Source organism: Mandrillus leucophaeus, unplaced genomic scaffold (assembly GCF_000951045.1).
Source record: "Mandrillus leucophaeus isolate KB7577 unplaced genomic scaffold, Mleu.le_1.0 Scaffold198, whole genome shotgun sequence".
Taxonomy (NCBI): domain Eukaryota; kingdom Metazoa; phylum Chordata; class Mammalia; order Primates; family Cercopithecidae; genus Mandrillus; species Mandrillus leucophaeus.
This window is the reverse complement of record NW_012102009.1, coordinates 609,950-620,857: the sequence shown is the minus strand read 5'-3', so window position 1 is coordinate 620,857 and position 10,908 is coordinate 609,950.

Genomic DNA, 10,908 nt, shown 5'->3' with positions numbered 1-10,908 from the left:
ACCCACCTGGGCCTCCCAAAGTGCTGGGATTACAGGCATGAGCCACCGCACTCAGCCAAGTTGTGTCCTTTCTGATAAACTATTTTTGGCCTTTTATGATTAAAAAAGACAAACTTAAAGGTGGATCACTTCTATAAATAAAATATTTTTCTGGCTTAAAGAATTCAGTTATGTGAGATGTTTTTGAGGAAGGAACAATCAGATGCCTTAAAAATGAAGGCACACGGCAGTCTTGTGCTGTCCACAGGCTAAGTATCCTTAGGCTGGGCCAGGCTGTGGAATTCCATTTCCCTGAGTTTGGGATCTGGAGACCCAGCAACAGTTTTCTGTCTTCTTTTCTCCTTTTTCCTCTCCCTTTATCTCAAACCATTATTGGACAAATAATAGTTATTTAGCATGGCGAATCAGCCCCACTTCCCCAATCAATCTCTTTCTCTCTTTCTCTCTCTGTCTGCCAAGAGTCGGGGAGGGATTTCTGGGTTTGGCAGCTGTCAGCCCATCATTATGGGCTCACTGTCCCATCTGCACTACTTAGATTGGTGCAGTCACAGGGGGTTTTACCCAAACAGGCTCTCAGGGGAACAGTAACATACCTCTTGATTTGGCTGTGAAGTTATACTTGTGATTATTAATAGACAAGATAAGAGGCTGGTGCTCTATTCATCCATGTTAGAACTAATTATTCAGTTTGATCTAAGCTGATTATAATACTGATAGATAACCACACTACATTTATAGCCGCAGCAAGCAGTGGCCAAGAGCCTTGACACAGTGCTGCCATTTGGGTTTGTCAGATAGGAAGAAGTGGGAGGGTGGGCGGTGAGGGAGAAGAAGAAGCGGCTTTGGTTGATTAGCAATGTGCTGCATGGGACCATTTATAATGAAGCATATCATTTAAATTTTCCTTTACAAATGAGTCCAACGCGTGTTGCAGGCTGCAGGCTCTGTTAATTGTCACAAACATTGCTTTTTTTTTTTTTTTTAACATTATTAGCTCTTTGGCAGGATCTCCATTGTTGACTAAAAACTTGGCATGATCAGGGCTTGCTGAATAATTTAGGTGGTTGGCAGCTGGAGAAGGAGAACACACACATCTAGGCAGACAGACATGCTGCTTGAGCTCTTTATATAATAGGATTGTATACAAAGCAGAGTACAGTCAGCAGTGACTTCTGTGTCTGTTTATAGGTAAACACTGATGTTAGTTTTATAGGAAAACTGGAGGGATACTTCTCACAAATCATATGCAACATATGAGACAGATGCACTGGAGGACTGTTCAGATGACTCGGATCATCTCTGACTCTCACAGAATATGATTGCTGGAGTTTTCCCACACCAGCACTTACGTTGCCTCTGCAGTGGGGGTATTTGAGGACTTCATTGTCAGACACAGCAGGACTAATATGATATAGAGCCACCCAAAACTCTGAATGGTTGCAAGCAGCAAATCGGAAAGACTCATGAGTCACGAAGACTATGAAACACATTCATTTGGGAAATCAAATATATATGATTACATATATATATTTGTTGAGAATGTACAATTACTGTGTCATGTAAAAGGACATGAAGATCATGGGTAATATGGCAAATACTTAACATATATGTATAATTCTTTAGTAAATGAACCAGATCCACTATTTCTCTTTCTGAGTATTCTGTACTATTTAGGACTGTACAACATTCAAGGAACAAAACCACAATCCAAACTCCTTAAGCCAACAGGATTTATCTGCTCAGATAAGTGCAAGTGCAAGCGAAGAAATGACTGGATAAATATTTAAATGACGTTACCAGGATGCTTTTTTCTGCCTCCACCATTGGACTTTTATTCCAATGTTCTGTCTTCATTCTCAAAAAGCTTATCATCATCTTGGTGACAAAGGAGTCACAGCTCCAGTCTCTCATCACCTCCTCCTTTTCAAGGCCAGTAGGAAAGAGTGAGTGAGATGACACTAATGAAAGTTCTGAGATTGAGTCCTGATGTTCTACCAACCAACAGGGTCACAGGCTCCTTCCTAAAGCAATCGCCACAAAGCCGGGATTGAAATTTAGAGAGAATAAGATACCTAAATAAAAATTGGGAGGCTGTCAAAAAAAAAAAAAAAGAAAGAAAAAGAAAAAATCTAAAAATCAAAAACATAATGAGTACAGTTTCCCTTAGCTTGTTTTATTTTAGGAACTGAGGTTAATTTTTTTTTTTTTTTTTTTTTTTTGAGAATTTGAGACGGAGTCTTGCTCTGTCGCCCAGGCTGGAGTGCAGTGGCCGGATCTCAGCTCACTGCAAGCTCCGCCTCCTGGGTTTACGCCATTCTCCTGCCTCAGCCTCCCAAGTAGCTGGGACTACAGGCGCCTGCCACCTCGCCGGGCTAGTTTTTTGCCTTTTTTAGTAGAGACGAGGTTTCACCGGGTTAGCCAGGAAGGTCTCTATCTCCTGACCTCGTGATCCTTCTGTCTTGGCCCCAAGGTTAATTTCTGCACATCTGCCCTACTCATTAGCCTAGGAATAGTTTTTCAAACAAAATATTAATGAAAGACATAGGTAGATGTGTAGCCATGGTCATACTTACCCCAGACCTTATGACACAGCAAAAACTAGACTCTGGAGGTATATGACTATAGTGAGAATTGTCTTATAGAATAATAAGTTGAGTGTTCAGTACTGATGTGGCTGTACCCCCAGCCTACAGGAAGTAGAGTCAGCCATCATTGATCCTGGGCTCCATAGTGAATTTGTTTGTACTATAAGCACTAGTCGCTGAGTTTTAGATGCTTCTCTGGCAAGAAATAGCCATTGAAAAGCTATGTGCACTGGCATGTATCCTTGTGTGTGTGTGTGTGTGTGTGTGTGTGTGTGTGTATTTTGTACTGCTTGCTTCCTAGTTTAGAGTAAATTTAGGTAAAAAAATAATGTTCATTTGAGTCTGCATCCATCCTTGTCCCCCTTTATATTAGGTCTGTCCTATATGGTTTGTCTAGCTCAGCACATGCAAAATATCACAACAGTGCTAAGCCAGTTGATCCTCCTCAACAGGATAGAATCCATGATTACCAGTCTATCCAACCACACTAATCTGCCAATTGTGGCATTTTCATATTATGATATCATCATATTGAAATTGTGCTGTCTCCAATAAATAGAACTGCTGCATGTTCTTATTAGCAGGATCTTTTTTGATCCCATCCTTCTAAGAGTTCTATTTTTAAAAAGGACTTTTGATGACCAGGTATGCAGGACTGTTACTTACATCCCAGGAATGTCTTCCACCATGTTTAGCTCCCTCATTTTCACAGGGTGCTAGCCTCACAGTAAAATTTTACCAATAAAGAGCTAATAATCTGCTTCTTAATAAACAATTCTCTACTAAGGTTCATGAAGACAAAAAAAGTTACTATTTAGATATTGTAAAATTCTGATAGGACAAGATAAAAATAAGAAATGATGATTTCCCCCTGTTCCATTCCCTCAGTGATAGTTTTAGACTTTTGTCTGGATCACCCCAATCCCTAGCTTAGCATAGTAGCATACTGGCTTACTATAAGGTCATGTATTTTCTATTTGGAAGTAATTTGCTCTCTAGAAACTTGAGTATTATAGTTCTCCTTGAGCTAAGAAACAGCAGAAGTCTTGAAATATTAACATGGATCAAAGACATTATTTCAGAAAACATCAATAAAATCTATTCAATTATTGTTGTGCTCATAGAATAAGTCTCTGAATAAATATATGTATACAATATATACATAAATCTATGTGTATGTGTTTATATATTTGTATGTTTTTTGATTCATGTTAATATTTATGTATGTGTATACATATATGTGTATATGTGTTTTATATTTATATATAACCTAGATATTTATTACTACTAACTTGAGACAAGGGTAAAGATTTTGAAATTGGCATGAGAAAATAAAAAAATATTTAAAATTTCTAAATTAAGAAACTGTGCACCAAAAAAAACTTTAAAAAATCAATGAACCGAGGAGCTGGCTTTTTGAAAAAAAATAACCAAAAAAAATACACCACTAGCTAGATGAACAAAGAAGAAAAAAGAGAAGAATCAAATAGACACAATAAAAAATGATAAAGGGGATATCACCACTGACCCCACAGAAATATAAACTACCATCAGAGAATACTATAAATACCTCTATGCAAATAAACTAGAAAATCTAGAAGAAATGAATAAGTTACTGGACACATACACCTCCCAAGACTAAACCAGAAAGAAGTTGAATCCCCAAATAGACCAATAACAACTTCTGAAATTGATGCAGCAATTAATAGCCTACCAATCAAATAAAGCCCAGAACCAGACAAATATACAGTCAAATTCCACCAGAGATACAAAGAGCAGCTGGTACCATTTCTTCTGAAACTATTCTAAATCATTGAAAAGTAGGAACTCCTCCCTAACTCATTTTATGAGGCCAGCATCACCTGATACCAAAACCTGGGAAAAACATAACAAAAAAAGAAAACTTCAGGCCAATATCCCTGATGAATATCGATGAGAAAATCCCCAATAAAATATTGGCAAACTGAATCCAGCAACACATCAAAAAGCTTATCTACCACAATGAAGTTGGCTTCATCCCTGGAATGCAAGGCTGGTTCAACGTATGCAAATCAATAAACATAAGCCATCACATAAACAGAACCAATGACAAAAAGCACATGATCATCTCAATTGATGCAGAAAAGGCCTTCAATAAAATTCAACATCCTTTTATGTTAAAAGCTCTTAATAAACTAGGTATTGATGGAACATATCTCAAAATAATAAGAGCTATTTATTAAAAACTAACAGCCAATATTATACTAAATGGGCAAAAGTTGGAAGCATTCCCTTTGAAAACTGGCACAAGACAAAGATGCCCTCTCTCACCACTCCTATTCAACATAGTATTGGAAGTTCTGGCCAGAGCAATCAGGCAACAGAAAGAAATAAAGAACATTTGAATAGGAAGAGAGGAAGTCAAATTGTCTCTATTTGCAGACAATTTGATTCTATATTTAGAAAACCTCATCATCTCAGCCCAAAAACTCCTTAAGCTGATGAGCAGCTTCAGCAAAGTCTCAGGATAGAAAATCAATATGCAAAAATTACGCCAACAGTAGATGAGCAGAGAGCCATATCATGAATGAACTCCCATTCACAATTGCTACAAATAGAATAAAATATCTAGGAATACAGCTAACAAGGGATGCAAAGGACCTCTTCAAGGAGAACCACAAACCACTGCTCAAGGAAATAAGAGAGGATACAAACAAATGGAAAAACATTCCATCCTCATGGATAGGAAGAATCAATATCATGAAAATGGCCATACTGCCTGAGGTAGTTTATAGATTTAATGCTATTTCCATTAAACTACCATTGACATTCTTCACAGAAGTAGAAAAAACTACTTTAAATTTCATGTGAAACCAAAAAGGGGCCTGTATAGCAAAGACAATCTTAAGCAAAAAGAAGAAAGCTGGAGGCATCATGCTACCTGACTTCTAACTTTACTGCAAGGTTATAGTAACCAAAAACAGTGTGGTACTGATACCAAAACAGACATATAGACCAATGGAACAGAACAGAGACCTCAGAAATAACCCCACACATCCACAGTCTTCTGATCTTTGGCACAAAAACAAGAAATGAGGAAAGGATTCCCTATTTAATAAATGGTGTTGGGAAAACTGGCTACTCATTATTCAGAAAACTGAAATGGGACCCCTTCCTGACACCTTATACAAAAATTAACTCAAGCTGGATTAAAGACTTAAATGTAAAACCCAAAACCATGAAAACCCTAGATGAAAACCTAGGCAATACTGTTCAGGACATAGGCATGGGCAAAAACTTCATGATGAAAATGCCAAAAGCAACTGCAACAAAAGCCAGAATTGACAAATGGGATCTAATTGAACTGAAGAGCTTCTGCACAGCAGAAGAAACTGTCATCAGAGTGAATAGGTAACCTACAGAATGGGAGAAAATTTTTCAATCTACCCATTTGACAAAGGGCTAATATCAAGAATCTACAAAGAACTTAAACAAATTTACAAGAAAAAAACAAACAACTCCATGAAAAAGTGGGCGAAGGATATGAACAGACACTTCTCAAAAAAAGACATTTATATGGCCAATAAACATATGATAAAAAGCTAATCATCACTGATCATTAGAGAAATGCAGATCAAAACCACAATGAGACACCATCTCACATCAGTCAGAATCGCGAATATTAAAATGTCAAGATACAATGGATGCTGGCAAGGCTGTGGAGAAATAGGAATACTTTTATACTGCTGTTGGGAATATAAGTTAGTTCAACCATTGTGGAAAACAGTGTGGCAAGTCCTTAAAGATCTGGAACCAGAAATACCATTTGACCCAGCAATGCCATTACTCAGAATATACCCAAAAAAATATAAATAATTCTACTATAAAGACACATGGACACTTTTGTTTAGTGCAGCACTATTTACACTAACAAAAACGTGGAACCAATCCAAATGCCCATCAATGATAGACTGGATAAAGAAAATGTGGTACACACCCCATGGAATACTATGCAGCCATAAAAAGGAATGAGATAATGTCCTTTGCAGGGACATGGATGAAGCTGGAAGTCAGCATCCTCAGCAAACTCACACAGGAACAGAAAACCAAACACCACATGTTCTCACTCATAAGTGGGAGCTGAACAATGAGAACACATGGATTCAGGGATGGGAACAACACACAATGGGGCCAGTTGGGCGGTCGGCAGGGGTGAGGAAAGGGAGAGCATTAGGACAAGTAGCTAACACATGCAGGGTTTAAAACCTAAATGATGAGTTGATAGGTGCAGCAAACCACCATGGCACATGTATACCTATGTAACAAACCTACATGTTCTGCACATGTATCCCAGAACTTAAAGTAAAATAAAAATTAAAAAAAAAAAAAGAAACTGGAAAAATTTACAGCTTAAAAAATAAACTAGAATTTTTTTTTTCTCTTTTGCTTTTCAGAATCTGCCTATTTCTGTCTGTCCCTTTCAATCATTCTTTAACTATACATTTATTAACTCAGCTATTTAAGCATTCTACAAATGAGTTTTAAGCAATTTGTAGATTTCAAGCACTATGTAAGGTCCTGGTAATATAAGATTTAAAAATGCAGCCTCAGTCTTCAAGAGATTAAACCTACTGATGTGAGACATACCAGTAAACAGATGGCTCAAACACCTTTTAATAAGAGCTACATTAAGGTTTATACAGAACTTTTAACAATGGTGTGGGAGCTACCAGGGAACACTTCTTGGAGGAGATTATGTCAAAGCCAGGTCCTAAGGTTCTAGTCATATTAACTAATGGTAAGGAGTTTTTAAAGGACTCAAGGGAAGGAAGAACGTCAATGTTAGGGAAAGTCCAAATAAGGATGCTTTGAATCCTAGAATGCTTGGAGCAATTTAAGCTGGAAAGATAAGCAGAGTTGGGTCATAAAGGAACCCGAAGGCACCACTAATGTATTTGGATTTTTATCCTGAAAAAATCAATCTGGAGGCAGAGTGCAGTAAGTAAGATTGGGTTAAGACTGGAGGCTGTGAGAACAATTACAGAAATAATAGACATAAGAAAAAATTAAGGTGGTGTGGCAGCAAGGAGGTATGGAAGGAAACAGACCAAATCAAGAGATTTAAGAAGGTCGAATTGATAAAACTTAATTCATTCTTCCTTCAGTTTCCAACATGAGCATTCTGTTCACTTAACTTTCTCTTCCATTTTGTTTTCTAAAATCTACCAGTCTCTCTATTATCAGGTATATCTCTTTCTTTACACTTCCTCCAGTTAAGTAGAGGAATATGGCTCATAGATTTACCTGATAGCCTATTAACTATACTATAACATTTAAAAATACATTAAAACCAGTCTTTCTGAGTGCAGATACTACTTAGCCCAGGGCCTGGTGGCTATGCTGGTTCTCTCCTTTCCAATTGGAGGCCTCTGTCGCAAACATGTTCCGCTAGATCTTCAGTCAGGCCAAGAAGCATCCGAGTTTGATCTCCCTCTGTACTTATTGGAGCTGGAGGTACTGGAGCAGCACTGTATCTCTTGAGTCTGGCATTGTTCGATCCAGATGTTAGTTGGGACAGAAAGAATAACCCAGAGCCCTGGAAGAAACTGGGTCCCAATGATCAATACGAGTTCTACTCAATGAATGTGGATTACAGAAAATGAAGAAAGAAGGTCCAGATTTCTAAACGAAGTGTTTTGTTCTAAAGCTGCTTTAGAATGAAGGTCTTCCAGAAGCTATCCGCACAATTTTCCACTTAACCAGGAAATATTTCTCCTCTAAATGCATGAAATCATGTTGAAGTAATCTACTAGAAATTACACTGATTAATAAATAGCTGAAATTTGGAAAAAAAAGTCTTTTCAGCAGTGTGAAAAATCAGAGATTTGAGTGTGCCACAAAAGCCAAGTGCTCTTTAAAGTTATGCTGCTATATTGCACAACTGGGAGCATCCTTCAAATACAGTTCAATTGAGTTGTATGACTCAGCACCCCTTACACTGAGGTTCAGAGACAGTAAGCAGGTACTACCGTGACTTCTTGGACTTCTCTACGGAACTTCATTTCAGCTTCTAGAGCTGGCACTTAGACCCCAGGAAGAAATTTGATTAAAAAGACACATAAAAGCAAGGTTTGTTCATCTATATATTGTGAACATGAGTGTGGTTCTACATGAGGCTGAATATAAGGCAAACATTTAAATATCATTTCCAACAATACTATTAGTATCTTTGTGCTTCCAGATGAACATCTGATTACAATTAAACTTTACTCTCCGGGAAAAATAACTCTCCAATCATATAAACATTCTTGAATTTTAGCCAAGGAAATATGTTTCAGTAGTTTCTTACAATATACATTTCATTCCATATTAATGAATCAAACAAAGCAATGTTCTAATAGGCCATTAGATGACTTTTCATGCATCCATCTTTTCTTCTAATTATGCAATCAAATGATGCCAGATCCACATTATGACTGCAGATTAAAAGCATCACAACTCAAAAATTTACCCAGATATATTTTTTTGGATGTTTCAAAGATTTATTCCAGAATGCTAAATGTTTTTACATGAATTAGTGGGACTTGATCATTCTGAATATTTTGTGTAATGAAGATTTATAAATTATACATTTGGTCTGCAAGAATGGAATTATCATGTACAGTTTTTCTGATCAAAACCTTTCTCTAAGTCATTTATTAAATATCACATTAATGTGAAATATTAATAATATTCCAACTCATGTAAAAAGGAATAACAGTATGAGTTGAGGAGATTTATCATAATAAAAGTAATTATTTTCTGAATAGAGGTGCTCAAAAAATGTTAAGTTGTTGACTACTGTAAAAAATCATTGATAGTAAAAAACATATCTCCAAATAGTAAGATGGTCTAAATGATATTGGATTAAAAGAAGGGTTACCTATTTATTCCCTTTTGATTTTATTTTTAGCTAGTTTATAACTAAGCTAAGAAGGAAGTGAAAACTATGAAATTTCGAAAACAAATATTTTGTACTTTATCACTGAACTACTTAAAATGACAATAGAGAAACACTGAAGATATTTGTGACTACTAGACAATAAAAAGACAAATAATAAGATGGATAAACTGAGATCTTAAAGACCCAGATATAATTTTAAATAAGATTCAAGAAATGTTCACATCAAAATGATATTAATTAATTCCCAAAATCCCACACTTAGCTTACTGTCAGGTTACTCTACTCCTTCATCCCACCTTTGTAGTAACCAGGTGATGACATCGAGGCCACATAATAAATGATCCAATGGACTTGGAAAATGTTATATAAAGAGTCAAGTAAAAGAGAAGTGTGTGTTCATAACCTAGAGTTAGTAATTGATGACATTTGAATGTATGAAACATTCTGCTAGGAAAATGTTGCAAGGGAAAGGACAGAAAAGAACGGGCAACTGTAGTTCAAGCGATTAAGAAAACTTTACTATAGACATTTGAGGGCTCCTTTTCCCTGTTTTGAAAAATTGATGTTAAGACCACATTTAGCAGATTTCAAATTGCAACATATATTTGAAATGAAGCATGAGTTCTTCAAAAATATTTTTAATACCCCACTCATTATGAAATTGAAAAGGATCGCACTTGATAATCTGAATAAGTGTTTTGTTGAATCTAGTGTTAGTTAAGTAACAGTTTCTGAAAGTGAGGAGGTTGGCCTGAGGTCAGACTCTGCTTCTCTAATATAGCCATCTCCTACCCTCTACCTCTTGAACACTGTAGTCCAACTCAAATGGCTTTCTTTTTAGATCCATCAAAGCAGTAGGCTCCTGCCTCAGGGTCTTCACCCATACCTTAAAGACTCTGATACAATGGTTACATGTTGGTTCCCTTAAAACAAATCCCCACTGATGCTGATGTGCAGCTCCCTTTGAGAACCATTAGTAACTCTTCGAAGGCAGAGGTTCCACCAGTCTTATTGTTTAGCAAGGTCAAGAACATTGTAACATGCAGGAAGTGTTAATTAAATGAACACATGAAAATGATTAAAGGAACAAAGGGAAGGGAATATTTTTAAAAGATGGGACTATACAACAAATTGATAAACTTCCCAAAGCTTTTTAAATTTATCTTGAATTAACATGTATTTCTTCTAATGTAATAATGGAAACTCTTAGCTCTTTGAGCTCACAAGAGACTCCGAAGCACAAGAACCTTTTAATAAAGTAGCTCTCTTTGTTATAAATCATTCATGGGGTAAGAGACTCTTACAGGACTAGCAGTGTTACTCACTTTGATGAATCTCATAAAGAGTTTAACCACGGACTCATAAAAAGGTTGTTCATGATGAAGTCCAAAGACCTAAGGC